Source organism: Equus caballus, chromosome 22 (assembly GCF_041296265.1).
Source record: "Equus caballus isolate H_3958 breed thoroughbred chromosome 22, TB-T2T, whole genome shotgun sequence".
Taxonomy (NCBI): Eukaryota; Metazoa; Chordata; class Mammalia; order Perissodactyla; family Equidae; genus Equus; species Equus caballus.
Genome location: NC_091705.1, coordinates 14,729,547 through 14,749,766, shown reverse-complemented (window position 1 = coordinate 14,749,766; position 20,220 = coordinate 14,729,547). Strand labels below are relative to the sequence as shown.

Below are 20,220 nucleotides of genomic sequence, written 5' to 3'. Positions count from 1 at the left end.
ACAACCAGACTCCAGACACCAGTATCAGAACCTTCCCCACAGGGTCACAGAGCAGCTGGGGTCATCAGCTACCTTTGTCACATAAAATTCAGCTGCCATTGCCAAAACAAATACTCAACTGCTTCTGTTGTGAAAATAAAAGAAGGCTGGGTCACTTTTGGGAAAAAAACAAAGAAAAAAAGAAATGCAAATTCACATTCCCTTCAAATACATTACTACTCACTATTCCTCCTGCCTTTTAGTTGGAGGAAAAATTATCCCAGAGGAAAAAAAAATTTTTTTCTGGAAGAAGAGGAAGACTTAAGTTTTCTCTTTTGTGGAGGAGAAAATGGAGGAATATGCAGATTTTTCAAGAAGGCAACCCAAAAGGAGGTAAAAGGAAGGGAAAAAGAGGGATCTGGGACCGTCAATCCATCAACATGGGAACAGCAGCTCACAGGGCTGGGTTTTATGGGAGGCTGAGTATCTGCAAGAACTAACAACCCAAATCAAGTCCAGAAAAGCAAATAAACCTGAACAGATGCACAGGACTCTGATGTTCCTAATGCCACTAATATTTAATCTCTGAATAGACAGATGAAATTATCACAAAGGATATATCTGATACTATTCCATGGAAGAGACTGAAAACATCATGGTTTCAGAGGGCCTGAAGGCAATCATTCGATAGGATTCTAAGTTTGCCATTTTCTCAAGAATGCATGAACATCCAAGACCAAACAAAATGGTAGGTGGGCACTCTTAAATAGAATGTAGGCTGGCAGACAGGACTGCAGAAATAAGAAACAAGGGTCATGAACATCATTTCAACTAAACAATAGCAGCCAAAATAACAGTAGTTACCAAAGGTACTTTCCAATTTGCCTTGACCAAAAGTCGAACTGACCTAACAAAACATGAAGCTATACAGGACAACACAACACCAAATCACTGAAATCACAGAGAGGAAACACAGTGTGCAAGAGAAAGCCAAAGACAAAAATATCAGAAGTTGAGGCTTGGGTGCATCCATTTCATGTTAGTTTGGTACGACAGTATGCCCCCACTAACCCACATAAGTTCATTTCCCTGAGAAACACTGAGGTTGCAATTACCACTGATTTTCCTCCCATTAAGTTAGGTTCTGAATATGCAAATGAGTTTGCATTTTAATTTCATACTAAATCAGTATATCCACACAAATCTATTTTTTACCAAGCTCCCAAAATAGAAGCAGCTGTACAATGGCAAAATTAGGACACAAAGATGAAAAGCGAAGATCACAAGAGGAAGAGGAAAAAGAATCTATGTATAGCGTCTTTGGAAGCTGCTCATTCATTTCTAGGAAAAATAGATATTTTCAAATACAATCAGTCCAATAAATTAGGGTTGCCAAAACTATGTGACCAGAGAAATGTCACTGGGCCAGAAAACTGTCGAGAATATAATTACATCGGGCAATTTTACTTTTACCCACTCTAAGGAAATTTCTTTTTCATGACCACATCCATTGCATGGCATGCTGATAATCCTTACGGATCCTCTCGAGCCCTACTCTCAGTCCAGGTGGTTTGGGAGATAGTAATTCCACTCTGACTTCTGACTCCAGGGATGGATTTGGACTCAGGTAGGGTCAAAGGGCAACACATTCCCCAGGCTCACTAATTAGACTAGGAATGGGCACCATCATGTGACCTGCAAAAGTAACACCCAAACACTGAAATTCAATCCTGAGACTTTTGTTGGAATTCTTACGCTGATGAGCATTTTCCGGTGGATTTTGAAATTGGAAGGATCTTAACCTAGAGGTGCAGTTGAGGGCGAGCATCTTGCCAGAAAAATGGGACAAGCTGCATGAGCATGAAGCCCTACACAGAAACATGCAGAGCTGAGAGATGGGGAAGAAATGGCACCACGATAATATTTTTGAGCTCCTAATCCAGCTGCATTTCCGGGCTTTTCAGCTATAAAGGTCAATAACTTCCTAGTTTGCTTGGTACACTTTGAGTTGGATCTCTTTGAGTTGGATCTCTTTGAGTTGAGTCACTTTTTAAGCAAAAGAATCCTGTTGAAGACACACTCTCTACTTCTCATGGCATCTGGCTGCAAATACAACTGTAGCATATGGGGAAAGACATCAAGTATTTCCTCATCATAATACCAACTTTCGTGAAAATAAATCAAGAGGTAAAAATCAGGAGAAAGAAAGTTTCTTTTCTTTAAATGCATTGGATAGAATTCAAATTTCCCCTATGTGCAGAAGGCCTCTCTTCTTTTCGATTCTAATTAAATTGGGCCAAACTTTTTTACTGGTAGATATAAAGAAAATGTGTACTTAGAGTTTTAATTTGCAGCCATGGTTTCATTAATACAAACTGATGGAAGTACATGGAAATGTACTCTGATGGTCTCTGATCAACTGACAGTCTCTGAATTTCTGCAGAGACCAATTCACACTTTCTCCATCCTTCTTAAAACTGTCATCACCACTGCCACGACCACCACAACCTTCCTTCTCAAATTGAAAAAGGAGGTAAACTTATCTACTCAAAGGCAAAAAGAAAAGGCTTCAGACAGGACCTTTCAGCTTTCACCACCAAATTTCCGTGAATCCATTCCACCCTCTGCTCTACTACTGTTCCGGGAGGACAGACCTCCTGTCTACTCCTCTGTGCGTCTGTTCTGGGTTCATCTCTGAATGCTATCCATGATCAGTTCTCTCAATGACATGTTCCATCTCCTACTCACAAGTGAGCCCTCCCCATCAACATTCAAACATGCTCAAGTCCATCCATCTGTCTATAAAATGCTCTCCCTCGACCCAACCTATCTCAGTTATACTTTCTATTCTTTTTTTTTTTTTTTTTTTAAAGATTTTATTTTTTCCTTTTTCTCCCCAAAGCCCCCCGGTACATTGTTGTGTATTCTTCGTTGTGGGTTCTTCTAGTTGTGGCATGTGGGACGCTGCCTCAGCGTGGTCTGATGAGCAGTGCCATGTCCGCGCCCAGGATTCGAACTGACGAAACACTGGGCCGCCTGCAGCGGAGTGCGCGAACTTAACCACTCGGCCACGGGGCCAGCCCCATATACTTTCTATTCTTAACTCTTTTCAGTCCTTCATATCAATTCTTGAAAGAACTGAGTTCATTCACTGTCTCCACTCAGTCAACCTTCTCTCACCATCACAGTGTCCTCAAAGCAGAAACGAAGGCAACGTGTACCCCCATGGGATCATTGTTTGGATTAAGAGATGTAAACAGGTAAAATATTTTACACAGAGCCTAACACTGGGTCAATTCTCAACAAGTCACAGCACGATTATTCATTTACGTATTTTGTAAAGGTTCACTGAGCAACTCTATATGAAGGATGTCACGTGAGATGCTTCATTATAAATACATAAAATCTAGCCTCTTCCCTCAAGCCTCTTTGAGTTCAGAGGGAGGGAGAAAAACAGAAAACATAGATAATTACAAGGCATGGTGATACACTTCACCAAGTTTGGACCAAATCAATGACAATGTAAGTGGAATCACTGCAGAAGGCCATTCAGGCTGCGGACTACACATGGACCAGATGGGAATGGCACCTCTTCTTGTTTTACAACAGAGAGGTCCTGAATATAAAGGAACTGAATGGTGAGCCCTGAAGTTCTGACTAGGAAAGGCAAAATGATCACATTCAGGTTCAACAATCAGAGCAACCAAAGATGGTAAAGAAGGACTCAATGTTGATGTTCCAAAGCCACTCAGGACCACTCTTCTTCTGACTCTCATAGCTCACCCCAAATTTCTTCTCTTCATTCCTTCAGGAACACTAGAAATTATGAAAGGATTCTCTACACATATCTGCCATTCGAGGTGGGAAACTCCAGCATCCAAGGTGTTGTCTGGTATGAAAAAAATCTAGATGGTTCCTTGCTATATGAATGATTAGTTTTTTGTTTTTTGGGGGTTTTTTTGAGGAAGATTAGCCCTGAACTAACATCTGCTGTCAATCCTCCTCTTTTGGCTGAGGAAGACTGGCCCTGAGCTAACATCCATGTCCATATTCCTCTACTTTATATGTAGGATGCCTGCCACAGCATGGCTTGATAAGTGGTGTGTAGGTCCACACCTGGGATCTGAACCAGCGAACCCCAGGCTGCTGAAGCAGAATGTGCGAACTTAACCGCTGCGCCACCAGGCTGGCCCCGTTGATGATGAGTTTTTTAAAACCATATCTCATATCCAAGGCTTAACAGCTATTACTTTAGGAGAACAATGATTTGGGGCTTACTAAGCCTGAATATCCTACTGGCAATCACTGATATGACCTAGTCAATTTTGGATTCCCTTCTCACTCCACAATAGTCTGAAGCAGACAGCCAACTTTGAAACACTGTCCCCACCATCCTAAACCACCTCAACTGATATGTTCTCATCAAGGGAACCATCTGGGGTATTTCTGAAATCCCACTACGGGCTGCTAACTGCCTGCCCAATATCCATTCCCCACTTCTTGCTGATCAAGTACATTGCAACACCCCATTAAGATTCACTAACATTTACTGTATACCCATGTAAACACATGACTAAGACTTGTCTCTCTGCCCTCAGCATACCTATTACACACTCTTCTCTCTCCACACAAACTATTTTTAGTTTGGGGTTTCTAGCGAGGCCTAGACTCAAAATCATTTTTATTATCCATGCCAACAGATAAACTTTTATTATATTTTCTCCAACTTTCCCTACTCGCATGATAACTGTTCCTAAAATGATCATGGCATGAACCACATTATTTGGGACATAGAGTTCCATTAATGCCTTCGAGGAGATGGCTTACCAACTGGTCCATTAGTGCCCTACAAGAATGCAATTACATTACATGGGTAAATGATTTACTCCTGGGGAATATTTTATCCTTTGTTTCATCACAAGGTCAATTATAGCCTTACTTCTGTCCCACTTTTCAATATTAGATGCATTTAACAGCTGCATGCTTAATTATCTAAGACTCCAATTCAGCACCTATAGTTATATTATCTCATTCATTTGGAAATGATTTTTGAGTGCAACTTAACTTTCTGGCTCAATGCCCTCTTACCCATTGTACATGTGGTGTCCTTGTCTACACTGATAGATGGCCCAATCAATACACTCACAGTTGGCCGGCAAAAGATAGGTTTTTTGTTTTTTTTTTTTTACTACAACTTCTGAAGGATCTCAAGTTTCGTAGGCACATGCTAAGGGGACAACAGGTACAAATATAGCAAGACCTGTTAGTGCTACCCATATGGCTACTGACTTCCAACAGCCAGTATCTGTGTTCCTGGGGGCTTTTCCAAATCATGGAAGGTTGAAAATACAGAGGAATTAATATCCCCTGGGAATAGCCTTCATCCAATAACTGAAGTGCATATCTCAGCTCCCTCTCCTTTGGATGAAATAATTCTGAGGCATGAGTTTTACACCATTTCCCAGTATCCCTAGCATTAAACTCCAATTTGGGCAGTCTCCCCTTCCTGATGTTACTTTCCCTCTCTCCTAATGGTGGTCCTCGAACTTTCCAAATGAACCACTTGTCTTGAATTCTTGACTCAGGTCTGTGTCTGGGGGGAACCTAAACTAAAAGAGAGGTGGTCAGAGAAATTAGACTTTAGAACTCGGGAACATACTTATCTTCCTCTTTTGTACTTCTTCTGGGAGAAAAATTTTAATAGAGCAAGACGGTCCAAATCCGCCATTTACTAGCCTTAAAATGAGAATAATGATAGCACCTAATATATATGCCTTTGGAAGGATTAAATGAGGGCATATAACGCACGTAACACAATATCTGGCAAATAAGTGTTCAAAAAATCTTATTGTTACTAGCATTGCTTGAACTGAGGCACATCTTTTCTTCTCATAATCAAATAACTTTTTGAACACCTACTACGTACCATGACTTCATCCTGGGCATATTAAATCTCCAGAAGGCAGTTATGGTTCAAATTCCGTCAACACCTACCTGTGTGAGAAGCCATTTTCACTGAGAAAAATCTACAAGAGAACTGACAGGGCTGCAGTCATAGTGTCCTCACCAGCAAGAGAATGAGGCTGAGGTTTGACTCACTGCTAAAATTCTGCTGCCAAATGAAAACATCGGAGGGTCTTTGCAAGGGGCAAATGGTATGCAAATTGAAGTACCCTGCAAAAGTGGCCCTGGTCTCCACCTCCCACTGTACCCACATCCTTTGCAATGTGACTTTGCAGCAACTCCCTTTAAGAAGTCGAGTCTACTTCCCCACCCCTTAAATCCAGGCTGGCCTTGAGACTTGCTTTGGCCAACAGAATGACAGTGAGTGTGCCAGTTCTGAGCCTGGGACTTATAAGCCCGGTGTGCTTCCCTTCTCTCTCAGAGCCCTGCTCAGGTGCCAGGTGAACAGGTGCAGGGCAGCCTGCTGAGGATGCTCCCTAAGGTGGTGACGAGTCAACCACCACATCTGTGACTGGGTTAACTCTAGAGAGCTGGCTCTGCTGATTCTACTGGAGCCATCTCTTCTACCCAAAATCTTAACTTTGAAGTTTCCCACATTCAGTCCTTGAAGTCTTCTACATCTAAACTTACTTGCTTTGGTGATGTCATTTTTAGTCTTTGGCTCCAAATAGCGCCCATTTGCTGAGTTCCACATTTATATCGCCAGTCCAGATTTTTCTCCTGAACTCTACCCTCATATGTCCCACAAACTACTCAATATCTCCACCAGAAGTAGACATCCACTGGGATGTCTAATGTCTAAAACAAAACTTCTTATTTCTCTCCGGAAACTTACTTCTCCTCCAATCTTTCCTTTCTTAGCTGAAGGCAATTCCATTCTTCTAGTTGCTCAGGCCAAAAACTCTGAAGTCATCCTGGACTCCTCTCCTTTTCCCATAACTCATACCCAACCCTGACACCCCTGTTTAAAATTGCCACCATCCCACCACTTTTGATCCCCCTTAGCCCACAATTTTTTCAAAGCACAGATCACCTTCTGACATTCTATACATTATGTTTATTGTTTACTGTCTCTCCCTGCACAGGAGCGATCTATGTTCATTGATATGCTCCCATGTGCTTAAGTGCCTTCCCAAATCAACACAGCAGAGGTCACTGAATATCTGCTGAATGAATGACTAGATGGGAATGCTCCTTGTACTATGTATGCTATTATTTACCTAGCCTGTCAAAGGACAAAGCAGGAGCAAGCAGACGCCACCCAAACAGATCCAATTATCTTTATTTTAATCCTACCAGTTAAGTGATTAACTTAGAACCAAAGGTTTTTCTGTTTTACGGTGACATCTAGAGTCATTGCACACCCTAGTTTATGTAGAAAAGGAAACCCCCTTCCACAGGAGGGCTGTGCTCTGTGTTTAAGATAAACTTGTGGTCTGAAAAGAAATGGGAAACCATTTCTAAACTCTTCTCTCTCTCTTCTATCTCAAGCAAATAAAAACTCGAGGGACAACTCTGGAATTTTCTCTCTCATTTGTTTTTCACTACTTTTTCGTAAGGTACAGTGATATCACTATTCTCAGTCGCCCTGGGTGATTCCAATATTGATTTTGAGATTTTTCCAGCCATTCCATAAAATGCATATCATTTATAAGGTTCTACTTCCCTTCTGTGGGCATGTTTGCAGTCTGAATGTTTTATATTTTCCAGATGATAGCAGCATATGAAATATGATAGCATCCTTCTGAGTTTTGATAATCCCTTCTTCCAGCAAGCTCAAGACCATATGATTTCTTCTTCTATGTTGGCTTAATTCAAACGAAACACAAGAAAACTTTTATAATCATTCAATGTTGAAACAATATTGAAAAATTTAGTTGCTGAAGCCTAGCTGTGCAAATATTCCCATCAAATATCCCCAAATCCTATTCCTTGAAATAAACTTCACACCAGCACAGGAGCCTTCTCTCTAAATTTTTTTTCTAGGATCGAATTTTAAAAACGCATCTTTCTAAAATGTCATTTGCCTTATATTTAAATTACTAAATAAATTAGCTCATGTTTTCAGGAAATGAGATTGAGAAGAAACAATATATAAGGAGACAATGATCCAAAAACATAGAGCAATCCTCTCCTCTAATCCAAAGATGATGAATTCAAAAGTCTTCAAGTACCAAGAGGGCAATATAAATGAGTAAAATGACCTGATGGGACACAATAGGGAGTGATGGAGACTGTGGCAAAGTGAAGACTCCATTACCTGTCTATGATGGAGGCAGCTGTTACTCAGCCACAATGGATGGTTGCCATGAGAAAGCATGGTCAGTGATGTCAAGTTTTGTATTTGTGCATACAGAATTTTTTTAAAATAAGAGAAGCCAGAGGGGCCAACCCCGTGGCATAGTGGTTAAGTTCAGCACACTCCACTTTGGCAGCCTGGGTTCACAGGTTCGGATCCCAGGCACGGACCTACACCACTCATCAGCCTGCTGTGCAGCAACCCACATACAAAATAGAGGAAGACTGGCACAGACATTAGCTCAGGGCGAATCTTCCTCAGCAAAAAAAAAAAAAAAAAACAGAGAGAGAGAGAAGGCCAGAAATTTAGACTTTTAGGGGAGATTTCACACTATGTGTGCCAAACAGAACACATCTAGACCACAAGACTTAAAATCGGCACTGTCAGCTGTTTAGTACCTAATGGAATTCAGTGTTCTCCTACACCTTCAAGCTCTAAAAGGACAGTTCAACTGTATTTCACAGATAGTAAAAGTCTCCAGTTGTTGTTCTCCGATTCCTAGTTGTTAATGGGCTCTAGGCGGTATGCGTTTCTTTTAATCACTGTAGACTGCTAATATTGCAATGCAGGTACTCCCCACAGGAATCCAAGCTAAAGGAAACACTAGAACTGCTGTCTTAGAGACAGTATCTACATACTGCCTTTAAAATCCCTTCCAGTGGGCACCCTAGAATCTGCTATCTCTGCGAGTCTTGCCAGAAATATATGTGACCAGAAGCCTGAAGAGGCCCTGGCTCCCACACGGGGGAACCCCTTGTTGGACCACTTATTTTGATTCATTTCCCTCCCAGGCCTTCCCGGTTTTTCTCATTTTATAGTGCATCTGTTACTATGGAAACAAATGGTGCCAAAGACTTGGGCAGAACTGCATAAAACCCCAGCTTTCAGGATAAAAAAAATCAATCGATGTTCAAGCAGGGGTCACACCACCAAGCAAGCATATTTATACCAGGTTTGGGACAACAGAGCAGTAGCTATAAGTTGCATCTAGTAACCAAACAATTATTCTTTATATTTTTCAAGCAGCTCAGTTTATTCTATTGTCAGAAGGCTGGCTCTTAGTTTAGGGTTTGCTTCATTACTTTCTCTCTTTTCAGTGTATTTAGAATGTCTTCTTTATAGCCAGATCCAATATTAGAATTTTTGTCTCTAACCAGAAACAGAATATTAATCTGTCTTTCCACATCTTTCATCTATAGAAAGTAGAAAATTTTACTATTAGCATACAACTTTTTTTAAGGAAATGAATTAGATCATTGCTAGGTTCCATCCAGAATTTTAAATCATGGCATCACCCTTTTGCATTTGCACTCCTTTTTTAGCCTAGGTAACACGCATTCATCCAGAAACATTTATAAAAGACCTGACATATATAAGCTTAAAGCTAAGTGCTAGGGATGGAGAGACACAATACTTTCTTTAGAAGAGATCCCAGTCTAGTACAAGAAGGGAGTCAAGTAAGAAAACATCCACAAAACATTGTGACGAATGCTTTGAGAGGGATAACCCAGGGCCACGTGGAAGAAGTTTTTCCAGCAGGGAGCAGTAGCTGGGTAGGAAGTACTCAATGAAGATGTGATAATCACATGTTCATTTCAAGGTAGAATTGAAGATAAAGAACAGACAGGAGGCTGACACAAGGTCTGAGAGATGCTAAGGGGACAGGCAGTAGCGCCCCCACTCCTTCCCTCCTTACGCCCTCCTCCCCCAATTTGTTATTAAAAGTGATGGAACCAATAACGTTTGGATAAAGTCTTCTTGATTCAGTTGGATAGTGGGGTAATGAAGGTGCAGTGATTGAAGCAGCGCTTTATAGGAAAAACAACGGTACTCTTTGTTGCCAATTTACTTTCATCACCAATGACACAAGTGGCAACTCCCTTAAAAATCAGCAGAGGGAATCCCATAACTGACATCTTTTTTAAAATGCAAGGTAAATTTGTTTCTTATGCAAACAACCAAATATTGATTTTTGGTTTTGATCCTTCAGTTAATTGTAATACTGAACACAGCAAGGCAGTCAAGGGCATTGACTCTCCTTTCTCATGAAGAAATTTGCATGACCAGAAATGCCAAATCGGAGGATTTGAGAGTCAAAGTGGGTTGATTAAGCTAGTGATTTTTAAATTACTGAAGGTTCAAGGACTCCAAACAAAACTTCTCTTCTTATCTACTGAGTTGTCATATGCCACAGTGTTTACGGACACGGGATTTGGATGAGCGAGGGTTTGACTCCTCTTGACTGCCCTATCTAACTGCATGATATTTTGCCTTGCGTGATGAATTTTATGCAGCTCTTATGATGATTAAGATACACAGGCAATATACTTGGATGAAGGATTAACACATCTTGTTCAGTATGTTAGCTATAATCACAGGAGTGCAATCTACTTTCCTTACATCTACCTTGCTGTCACAGGAGGAGTTAATTGGGTATGTGTGAACAATTTAGTGTTACCATTCTAAAATAGTTACCCGAGCAGATGAGATCCTGACATTTGAGGGTCAAGAGCACAAATGGAGTCCCAATTATCAACTACCTGAATATTCAAATATCATAAACCAAGCTAAAAAATGTTAAGTTAAATGTGTTCTATCCTCTTACCTTGACAAATATGCCTTCCTAATAACCTAGAAGCCAGGTTTAAATTTAGAATAGTTGAATTCCAGAACACAGCAAAGTAAGGAGAATCAGCCTCCTGCCCCACCCACCTTCTCATTTCACCCTGGCCTTCAACACCTGAGTATGGAGTACAATGTCCGCATGTCCAAGCTCCACCCGCATCTCCCATTAGCAGCCTTTCCTCAGGCCCCCTTAGGCCCAGGGGTCTAATTAGTAGGGAAGTCCAAGGTCCCAACTATGCAGAGAAGGGCCCAGAAGGGGGCCAAGATGGCACATGGGCTCTTTGGTGCAGAGGGACACCTCGCTACAGGTGCATAGAGGCTGCAGGACGGAGCAGCCGAGTTCTTTAACGTGCAGTGTCCAGGACTGGGGTCCCTCTTGGTAACTGAAGATTTTCTCTGTCCTGTTTTTAGTGCAATTGAAGGATAAGTACCTTTTCCTCTTTCCATTTGTAAGTCTTCCTTCCTAGGGAAAAGTTTATAAACGGTTATAAAAGCAGCATAAACCTAAGCATTAAATTAAGTGGATAGCCACAGACATTTCTTACTTATGATGAGAACTCCAGTAAGAACACACACTGACCTAAGGAGGATTGTTTAGTATTACGTACCAAAAGTTATTTGAACCAAGAGCCCAGTAGACTAAACTCAAATACTCCCATAGGACTTGCTAAACGTAAGGTAATTCGGAAAAAAAGAAGCCTAGACGTGTGTTGGTGCCCTATTTCCAAACTATACCTCTAGCTTCTGCTAAACTGTCTCTTTCAGATAAACCTTTCCCCAGCTCTTGTCTCACCTGAGAATGGAATCTCCTCTTCAAAAATCCTGCCTGTACAGGGAGAGAGAAAGGCTGAAAAGCCAGGTTCTTCGGGACATGTCACTGCTGGCTCCAGAAGGAAAAAAGCATCTCCTGCGTGGAGTCCCGCCACACACGCTATACCATGAGCCCTGTGTTAGTTGTGACTGCTTCTCAGCAGATGTTCCCTGCGGGATGGGAGAAAGCCCTGGGGCATGGGGCATTTTTACTCTGTCTTTCGGTTTTGGTTGTTTAGCACCCACCCCATCTTTTTTGTTTGTTTCGTTCATCGGAAAAGGGGGAGTAGGTTTGCTGATCAAGGTGCCCTGCCCACTCTGATGCCAAGTGCACTGGGTGTGGGGGCAAGCCCTAAGCACAACAGCCAGTGGACTGTGGCCCAGCTCTGAGCAGGCTCTTTTTGGCTGGAGCTGGTTCTCTAGTAGCTGATACGAGACCCTGCAGCTGGCTCAGTTCTAGTTTGCTTCTAGGCCTGTTTTTCTTGTTGTTGTTGGTTGCCCCCTCACCCCATTCCTGGCAATTCTTTTAGCTACCTGATAACCTTCTAGTAAATCCTTTTTGCTCAAGTTAGACAGTTTCTTTCATTTGCATGCAATCTAAGAGTCATTGCTGATACACTTGGCAGGGCCCCTAACATAAGAGAAAAAAATCAATGAATGTTTGTTACATAAATGAATAAGTATAACCTGAATGTGTTTCACCATATTTGTAAAATAGTGAGGGTTTTTTCTAATTCATAAAACAATGTTACTATCAACTAAATTTCAAAAAATTCAGAAAGATATAAAAAAATAAAAGAGAAGCCATCCATATTTCTACCATCCAGGGTTGCCTTTTTGGTTTTGCTCCAGTTTTTTATATGCCTATATGATATTTCCATTTCACAAAACACATATCATCACAATGCAGTAGTGCATTTGGTTATTTCTACTTAAAATTGTGGTGAAGGCTGTTCCATGTGATTACATAATCTTTGAAATGATCTTTTTTTTTTTTTTAAAGATTGGCACCTGCGCTAACATCTGTTGCCAATATATATTTTTTCTTCCTCTCCCCAAAGCCCCCCGGTACATAATTGTATATTCTAGTTGTGAGTGCCTCTGGTTGTGCTGTGCAGGACGCCGCTTCAATATGATCTGACAAGCAGTGCCATGTCCGCGCCCAGGATCCGAACCAGTGAAACCCTGGGCTGCCGAAGCGGAGGGTGCAAACTTAATCACTCAGCCACAGGGCTGACCCCTGAAATGATCACTTTTAATACCTATATAATAGTCTATCATTTGGGGATCTTAAAAGATCTTTAGGGGCCGGCCTGGTGGCGCAGTGGTTAAGTTAGCATGGGCTGCTTTGGCAGCCTGGGGTTCACCGGTTTGGATCCCGGGTGCGGACATGGCACCGCTTGGCAAGCCATGCTGTGGCAGGCATCCCACATATAAAGTAGAGGAAGATGGGCACAGATGTGAGCTCAGGGCCAGTCTTCCTCAGCAAAAAGAGGAGGATTGGCGGCAGATGTTAGCTCAGAGGTAATCTTCCTCGAAAAGAAAAAAAAAATTTAAAAATGATCTTTAACCAGCCTCTAATATTCAGTTACACAGGTTTCCAATTTTTATTATAGAATATATTATAATAAAAAATCCTCTATATAAATTTTTGCCTGCTTCTACTTCCTTACGAAAGACTAAAACAAAAATAAAGAGAAATAGCTGTGTCAAGTAATTTGAACTTTCAAAAGCTTTTGACAAATATTTTCAAACAGTTTCCCAAGAAAGTTGTATCATGTAACCCTCCTGCCAGGAGTGAATGAGAATGTCCTCACTGCATCCTTGCCAGCATTGAGATTTTTCAATTTAGTTGTTTTTGTTTGTTTAACACATGAATACATGGCATCTCATTTTTGTTTTAATTTGCACTTCCGTGATTAATAGTAAGAACATTAAATATGTATATTAGCCTTTTTATTTCTTCCTTTTGAATTTTTTAAATCAGATATTTGGAAATTCTATCAGGGTGTTATTTGTGTTTACTGATCTGCAAGAATTTTTCAGTGCAATAATTATATTAACCGTTCTGTCATGCTTGGTGTCAATATTTTTCTCCAGGATTATTTTCTGCTTTAAATTGTATATTTTTTGCATCCAAAAAGTTTAAAATATATTCAAATCTATCTTCTGCTTTGCAATTCTTTCCATTAACTTTATATTAAAAATTCCTTCCTCTAAAATTAAAGATTTCCCTCCAGCTTTGTTTCTCGCCTGGCAGATAAACCTTTCAATTTATTTGGAATTTAGTGAGTCACGTAAACAGAGGTTCTTAGTTGGATGTTTTCTATATACTTTGCCAATTTCTGGATGCTTTCGTCAAACAGTCTTATTTAAAAATGCTTTCTCCATCATATTTCTGTTTCCGAAATCTACCTGAGTTTGTTTCCAAGCTTCTCTATCCCATTGAGCTATCCATTGACTCTTGCACCACTGCTACACTCCCATAATGACTGAAGTTCCAGGATCAGATTTATTTTTCTTTCTGGAAGGGCAACCCACGCCCACCGCCCCGCCCACATATATATTCTTTTGCAAAATTTTCTTGACTACGGTCATCTAGTTCTTCTTCCAGATGGATGTTAGGATCATTTTGTCAGCTTCTCCCAAATCCCAAAACTACATAATTGACCTGGGAAAAATAACCATTTCATAATATCCATCTTTCTACCCAAGAATCAGGTATGTTTTCATTTGTTCATTTCTTATTTTATGTGTCTGAGTAAAATTTTATAGCTTTCTACATAAGTCCTCAGATATTTCTTATTCTTCTCAAATATGTTATGTACATTTCCTTTTTTCCCTAGGTAATTTATATTTTTCTGGATTCATGAATAGAATCATTCTCTATTCTGTTTTTTAAGTTGGAAAATACTGGTATTTGGGGTAGCCATTGATTTTAAATATGTATTTTATAACCAACCATCTTACTGAAATCTCTTATCAGTTCTTTTAGGTTTTTGTTGACTCAGTGGTGTAGCCAACACTTTTAAACAAAATCAAGACACGAGATCTGATTTTTCGTTACTTACGTGAAGAGCTATGCTTACGCACATGCATTAAATGATATTTTTAATCTCTTTTTAAAAATCACCTTTTATGAGAATAATAAAGTGACATGAAATTGAGGCCGCCCTAGAAATCCGAAGCGTAGCCTGTGCTCCTGTGTTGAACCACATTCATTTCCCTCAGGTACCCCGCCTTACTATTCAAAACTACCGAAAAGGGCTCTGAATGAGAGAGACAGTAAGTCACTTCTCGCCTGAATTAAATGCAACAAATATAACAATGCAGCTGGTGATTAAGAGTTTTGACAAGTGCACCAGGAACTTGTTTTCATATAAAGAGCAATTTGTCTCTTATTTTAACCCCAGAAGCAACAGGCAGGATGATTTTTCAAGAAGAACAGGGCCCACCTAGATATCTTCAGAAAGCAACCACAGGCTCTTCTATATACGAGCAGATTCCTCTTTCCCCAGATAAGCATAAGTTTCTTATTTTGAAAGGTCAGGATAAGAGTATCTAGCAATTACTGTTTCATCAAATATTTGTTGTGTATCTGATTCGGGCCCTGGGTTATTGGGAAAGATTAAAAGGCTATCTATAGTAACGAGTAGAAATAGGGGCTGAGGACCCAGCATATAACAGACGTTCAATAAATAATTTTATTATTATTATACATAGCATATATTGTATATTATTATTAATCTCTAGAAAGCTAAAAGTCTAGTTCACTATTATCCTCCTAGGACCTAGCATGGCAAATATAAATGTCCAATAAGTATTTGTGAAATATTTGTTTACTGACTGATGTATTTTTACAAAAACTTCAGTTGCCAGAAAATATTTTGACTCAATTCTTAACTGCTAGCTTAAAACCAATTCTTAGAAGATGCATTTGTTAAAGCCAAAAATACTCCTCTTTTGAAGTCAGAATGAGATTCTAAATTGCTCTTTTTATACGTTAGTTAAAAAAAAAAAAATAGAAGTTTCAAAAAAATCAGATCTTTTAAATTGGCACAGAAAAATGCTATGAGACAGAATATTCCTTCCTTCACTCATTCACCAAACATTTATTGAACATCTTCTACATGCAAGACAAAATAAGTGGCCATCACAGAGCTAACAGACATTAAATAGCCAAACAAATAAATAGGAAATTGCAAATTGAGGTAAGTGCTATGGAAGAAAAGTAGGAGGTCATGAGAGATTTGGGATGGTGGGAAGAGAGATCAAGAAGGCCCAAAGGATGCATACGGCTTGGACTGTCGAAGTATAGGGGGAACTGCCTGGGACATTTAAGAAACAGACAGCAGGTCAGTGTGACAGCTGGAGGAGGAGATGCCCAAGATGAGGCTGGTCAAGCACCCAAGGCTCTGAGAGTCTTTGGAATCTGTCCCAGGTGTGTGGATTTATGCAGGACTGACATCATCCCATCTGTTCTGATGAAGGACTGGAGGGGCCAAGCAGAGAACCAGGGGTCTTGCTAGAAAGTTATACTAGCAGTCCAAGTGAGAGATGACAACTTCAAGTTTGATGGTGGCAGTAGGGGGGATAGAAGAAGAAACTATCAAGATATATTTAGAGATATACATAGAAGACAGAATTTATAAGACTGTGGGATGGTTCTGGATATGGTGCAAAGGGAATGGAGGTGTGAAAGATAATTCCTGAGTTTCTGGCTAAAGCAACTCCATGGACAGTGGTGCCATTTACCAGGATAAGAAAGATTAGAAAGGCGTTAAGAATGGGGTATTTTTGTTGCTGCTGTCATTTTTGTTGTTTTAATTTTGTTTGCTTGCAATGTGTTGGTTGGGTAGCAGAAAGGGAGGAAGGCAACATTAACAAATCCATTTGGGACAGAGTATGTTTGGGACACCTGTCTAAGAGTGAGGTCCTAGATTATCTGGGTTTTCAGACAAGTGACATTTGTATAAGTGAGGAACCTTGGGATGTTCTTCCTCCTTACCACGGTTGGGTATATAAAACCTCTCCATAGGTTAGCTGGATTAAACAGACTTTAAAAACTTCTCTGAATCCACACTACTATCTCTACTTTCTGCTCATATGCTGACATAATATTAATGTCGTCATTAAACACAGATCATGGGGATGTTAGCTTACTGGGCTGAATAATGTCCCCCCGAAATTCATGCCCACTCAAAACCTGCAAATGTGACCTTATTTTGAATTAGGATCTTTGCAGGTGCAAGCAAGTTGAAACGAGATCATACTGAATTCGAGTGGGTCCTAAATCAATATGAACGGTGTCCTTAGAAGAAGGGGGAACTTTGCCACGTGAAGATAGAGACAGAGATCGGAGTGATGCTGTCACAAGTCAAGGAACACCTAAGGCTAAGAGAAGTCTGGAAGAGGCAAGACGGGATGGGATCCTCTTCTAGAGGCTTCAGAGGAGGCATGGGCCTGCCAACACTTTGATTATGGACTTCTAGCCTCCCGAACTGTGAAATAATAAATTTCTGTTGTTGTAAGTCACCTAGTTTTTGGTGATTTGTTATGGCAGCCCTAGGAAACCAATGCATTTGGGATGACTAAAGGAGATTTTCACCAACGAGTGTAACACAGGGCACACAGTATAGGCTCAATAAACACCCATTTCCCTTCTTATAAGGGTCACCAGTACTCTCCTGGTGGTTTGTATTACGAGTAATGCCCACACTTACCCTCTTAGGTAGGACTTACTATTCCTAGGCTCGTCTTACAGACAAGGAAACAGAGGCTTGGGAAAGTTAAACAGCTTGCCCAAGATCACAAAGCTAAACATGGAAGAGTTAGTTCAAACTCATCTCTGTCTCATCACCAAGATGACCCCACACCCTAGAACACCTGCCTCTCACACCTGCAGCGTTTTAGCAAGCTCTGACAGGTGAGGGAAAAGCCCTGCCCAAATATGTTTGCAATGCCTGCAATTAAAACTCACACTTATTAACAAAATAAGTTGCAGGGACTTCGTACGATCAATCTCTATGCATTCATGGAGGAACACAAAAATGTTATTCTAAGACCCATGCTATCAATGAACTTGCCATCAACTTCTATTGCTTCTGCTTCGCACGTCTGTATTCCAAGTCAAGGTATTATCATCAGACTGGACATTTATGGCTTTAATTTCCTTAAACGCATTTTCCTCAAGCATACCCCATTTCATTTTGATGATACTGACTCATTCTTGCCATCTAAGGAGACCATAAAAATAAAAAGTGTACATACGGAGGGAAGTGGCTGTAAACTTCACAGTCACGGATGTCCATCCTTTCGATTACAAAGCGAAAAATAAAAGCATATTCTAAATTTACCTTCCCTCTTGATCTCAGTGAACTGGGCTGCTGAATGTAACAGATATACAAATAGAAGATGGCAGGGCCGTTATTAAGGGGTGTCGATTTCATAGAAGTCTAGTGTAGGAGGGGCTTCTAAAGAGTCTCCTGTCCATCTGGACTCAGGTAAGAGAGAGTCTACCTGCCACCAAACCTCAGAAGAGAAAAGGATGTGCTGAGAGTTACCTTAGACCCTATGGCTGCTTCTTGGTAGAATCTTATAGCATGCCTGGCTTCCCCATTTCCCCCAAAAGCTATTCAGCCTTCCAAGCTGTCATCAACTATTAATGATGACACTTTCCTCAGGCTTTGAGCTAACTTCTTTTTCTTCGTTACTCTGGCCTAAAAAAAGACCACCACAGATAGCGCCAATGCTTCAAATTCTTTAATCGATATCTCATGTTGAATTAACTGTTGTCCCACGTTTAAAGCTCCAGAAACACCCACAGGGGGTTCAAGAAGGGTGAACACACTGCTCCTTCAAACTGGGCACGGATGACCCCTGGACTTTTCAAGTTTATCCTCCAGGAGGTCGACATCATGTAATTTTGACAAGAGTTTGGAACCAAGATCCTCTTCCATGCTCTGCCCACACCCGTGCCCACGAGCAGAAGTTCTCTCTCTCTCCATTACAACCCACCACGCACACACACACCAAGGCAAGTAACAAAGGAAAACAGCCTCATAAAGGCTCAGCTATTACATCTTCCAGTCCACACCTGCCAACAGACAAAAACCATACGGGAATCCTGCCCTGGCAATATGTCCAACAGTCCTCGGGAGAAGCAGGCACCGTGGCACCCCCCGAGCTTGCGCGGCTCTATACACAAAGAACTGGTGCTGGGCTTGGTAGCGGTCCGGGGTACCAGCGCGCTCCCAGGGCTGCAATCGGGGTTCTCCCTCCCGCCCTCCTGCCCGCAGAAAGGAACTATCCTTTATTTGACCCGTAGAGAACCCAGGCTGGATGGCAGCGCATGGGTGTGTGTGTGGCGGTTGTTGGGGGCGAGGGGCGGTCCCCGGATCCCTTCCCTCCAGCCAGCCGGTCCCCAGCCTTTGGCATCTCCTAGGAGATGCACAATTGCGCGCTGTCACAGATGTCCCCTTCGCATCCTCTCCCGGCAAAGCAAGACGCCCCAGGTCCCAGCCGTGCGCATCCCCGCAAGGGTCCCTCCCAGCGCGGATATCCACCCCGGCAGCCCCGCCAGGCGCGCCTGCCTACCTGGTGGCTGGCTGTCAGCGGAGCGGCGCTGCCACATCCCCGTCTCCTCCTCGGCTGCTACATCTCTCGGAGCGCCATGTTCCCGGTCTCCCTGGGCGCACGCCGGGCAACTACTACGAGCTGGGTAGGGGCAAGGGGGCGGGGGCCAGAGGGAGGGGGTGGGAGGCTGAGCCAAAGCTTTCTACTCTCCACCCCAGCCTCCCCCAGCTACTGAGCATGCCCAGCTGGCCGGCTTCGCCCCTAGGACGACTTTCCATGAGCGCACGCAGCTGTTCCGGGTTTTCGTGGCAGCCGGCGGGAGGCAGGCAGTAGCAGCTGCGGGGGGTGGGGGTGGATCAGTGTTGGGGGGAGGGTCGGGGGAGTGTCTACACTCGGCGGAGCCCTGAGCTGAAGAAAGCTGCCTTTTGCCAACCCAATCACACTTTCCCTCTGCCCTCCCCGGCGGAGGGCAGCTCCTGCACGCCTCCTCCCCACCTACTCAGGGTTTGCAGAAATTTTGTGGAGGACCAACGCAGGGCTGAGCTTTGCTTTGGAGGAGAGCAAAGAGGGGGAGGGGGCGGGGCTGAGAGGCAGATTCTTCCGCAAGCCTCCTTGCTACCGCCTGGACCCGTGCTTCTTAAACTTCAGTGTGCCCATGAATTAAAATACAGATTCAGATTCAATTGGTCTGGCCTGGGACAAGCCAAACGAGCTCCCAGGTGATGCTGATGCCGCTGGCACCCCGACCACACTGAGTAGCAAGGATCTAGAGAGCTCCCACTCTGTGACCTCTGAGTGGCCAACCTTCAATCGGCCAGCCCAGAACTGGTCTTTGGCGTCCACAGAAGGCCCTCCTGACTACAGATGGTGCGCAGCTAACAAGTGAAGGCGCCCCAGGGGTTGCTGTGTCCACCTTGGGACGAATCTCAGTAGGGCTGGGCTCTGAGCACCCAGCAAAAACGGGCTGC

General features: G+C 42.2%; 1 protein-coding gene across 3 annotated transcripts in view; it reads right to left on the bottom strand.

The window, feature by feature from the left end:
* Positions 1-19,753, bottom strand: part of PAK5 (p21 (RAC1) activated kinase 5) — a 310,095-nt gene extending 290,342 nt beyond the window's left edge. Inside the window, exon 1 of one of the 3 annotated variants that reach the window (XM_023626124.2) lies at positions 19,274-19,753. The gene's annotated coding sequence lies outside the window, so the exon portion shown is untranslated. The remainder of the gene's footprint in view (positions 1-19,273) is intronic. The other 2 variants (XM_070247450.1, XM_023626125.2) reach the window with 2 other exon arrangements.
* Positions 19,754-20,220: the final 467 nt, after the last annotated feature.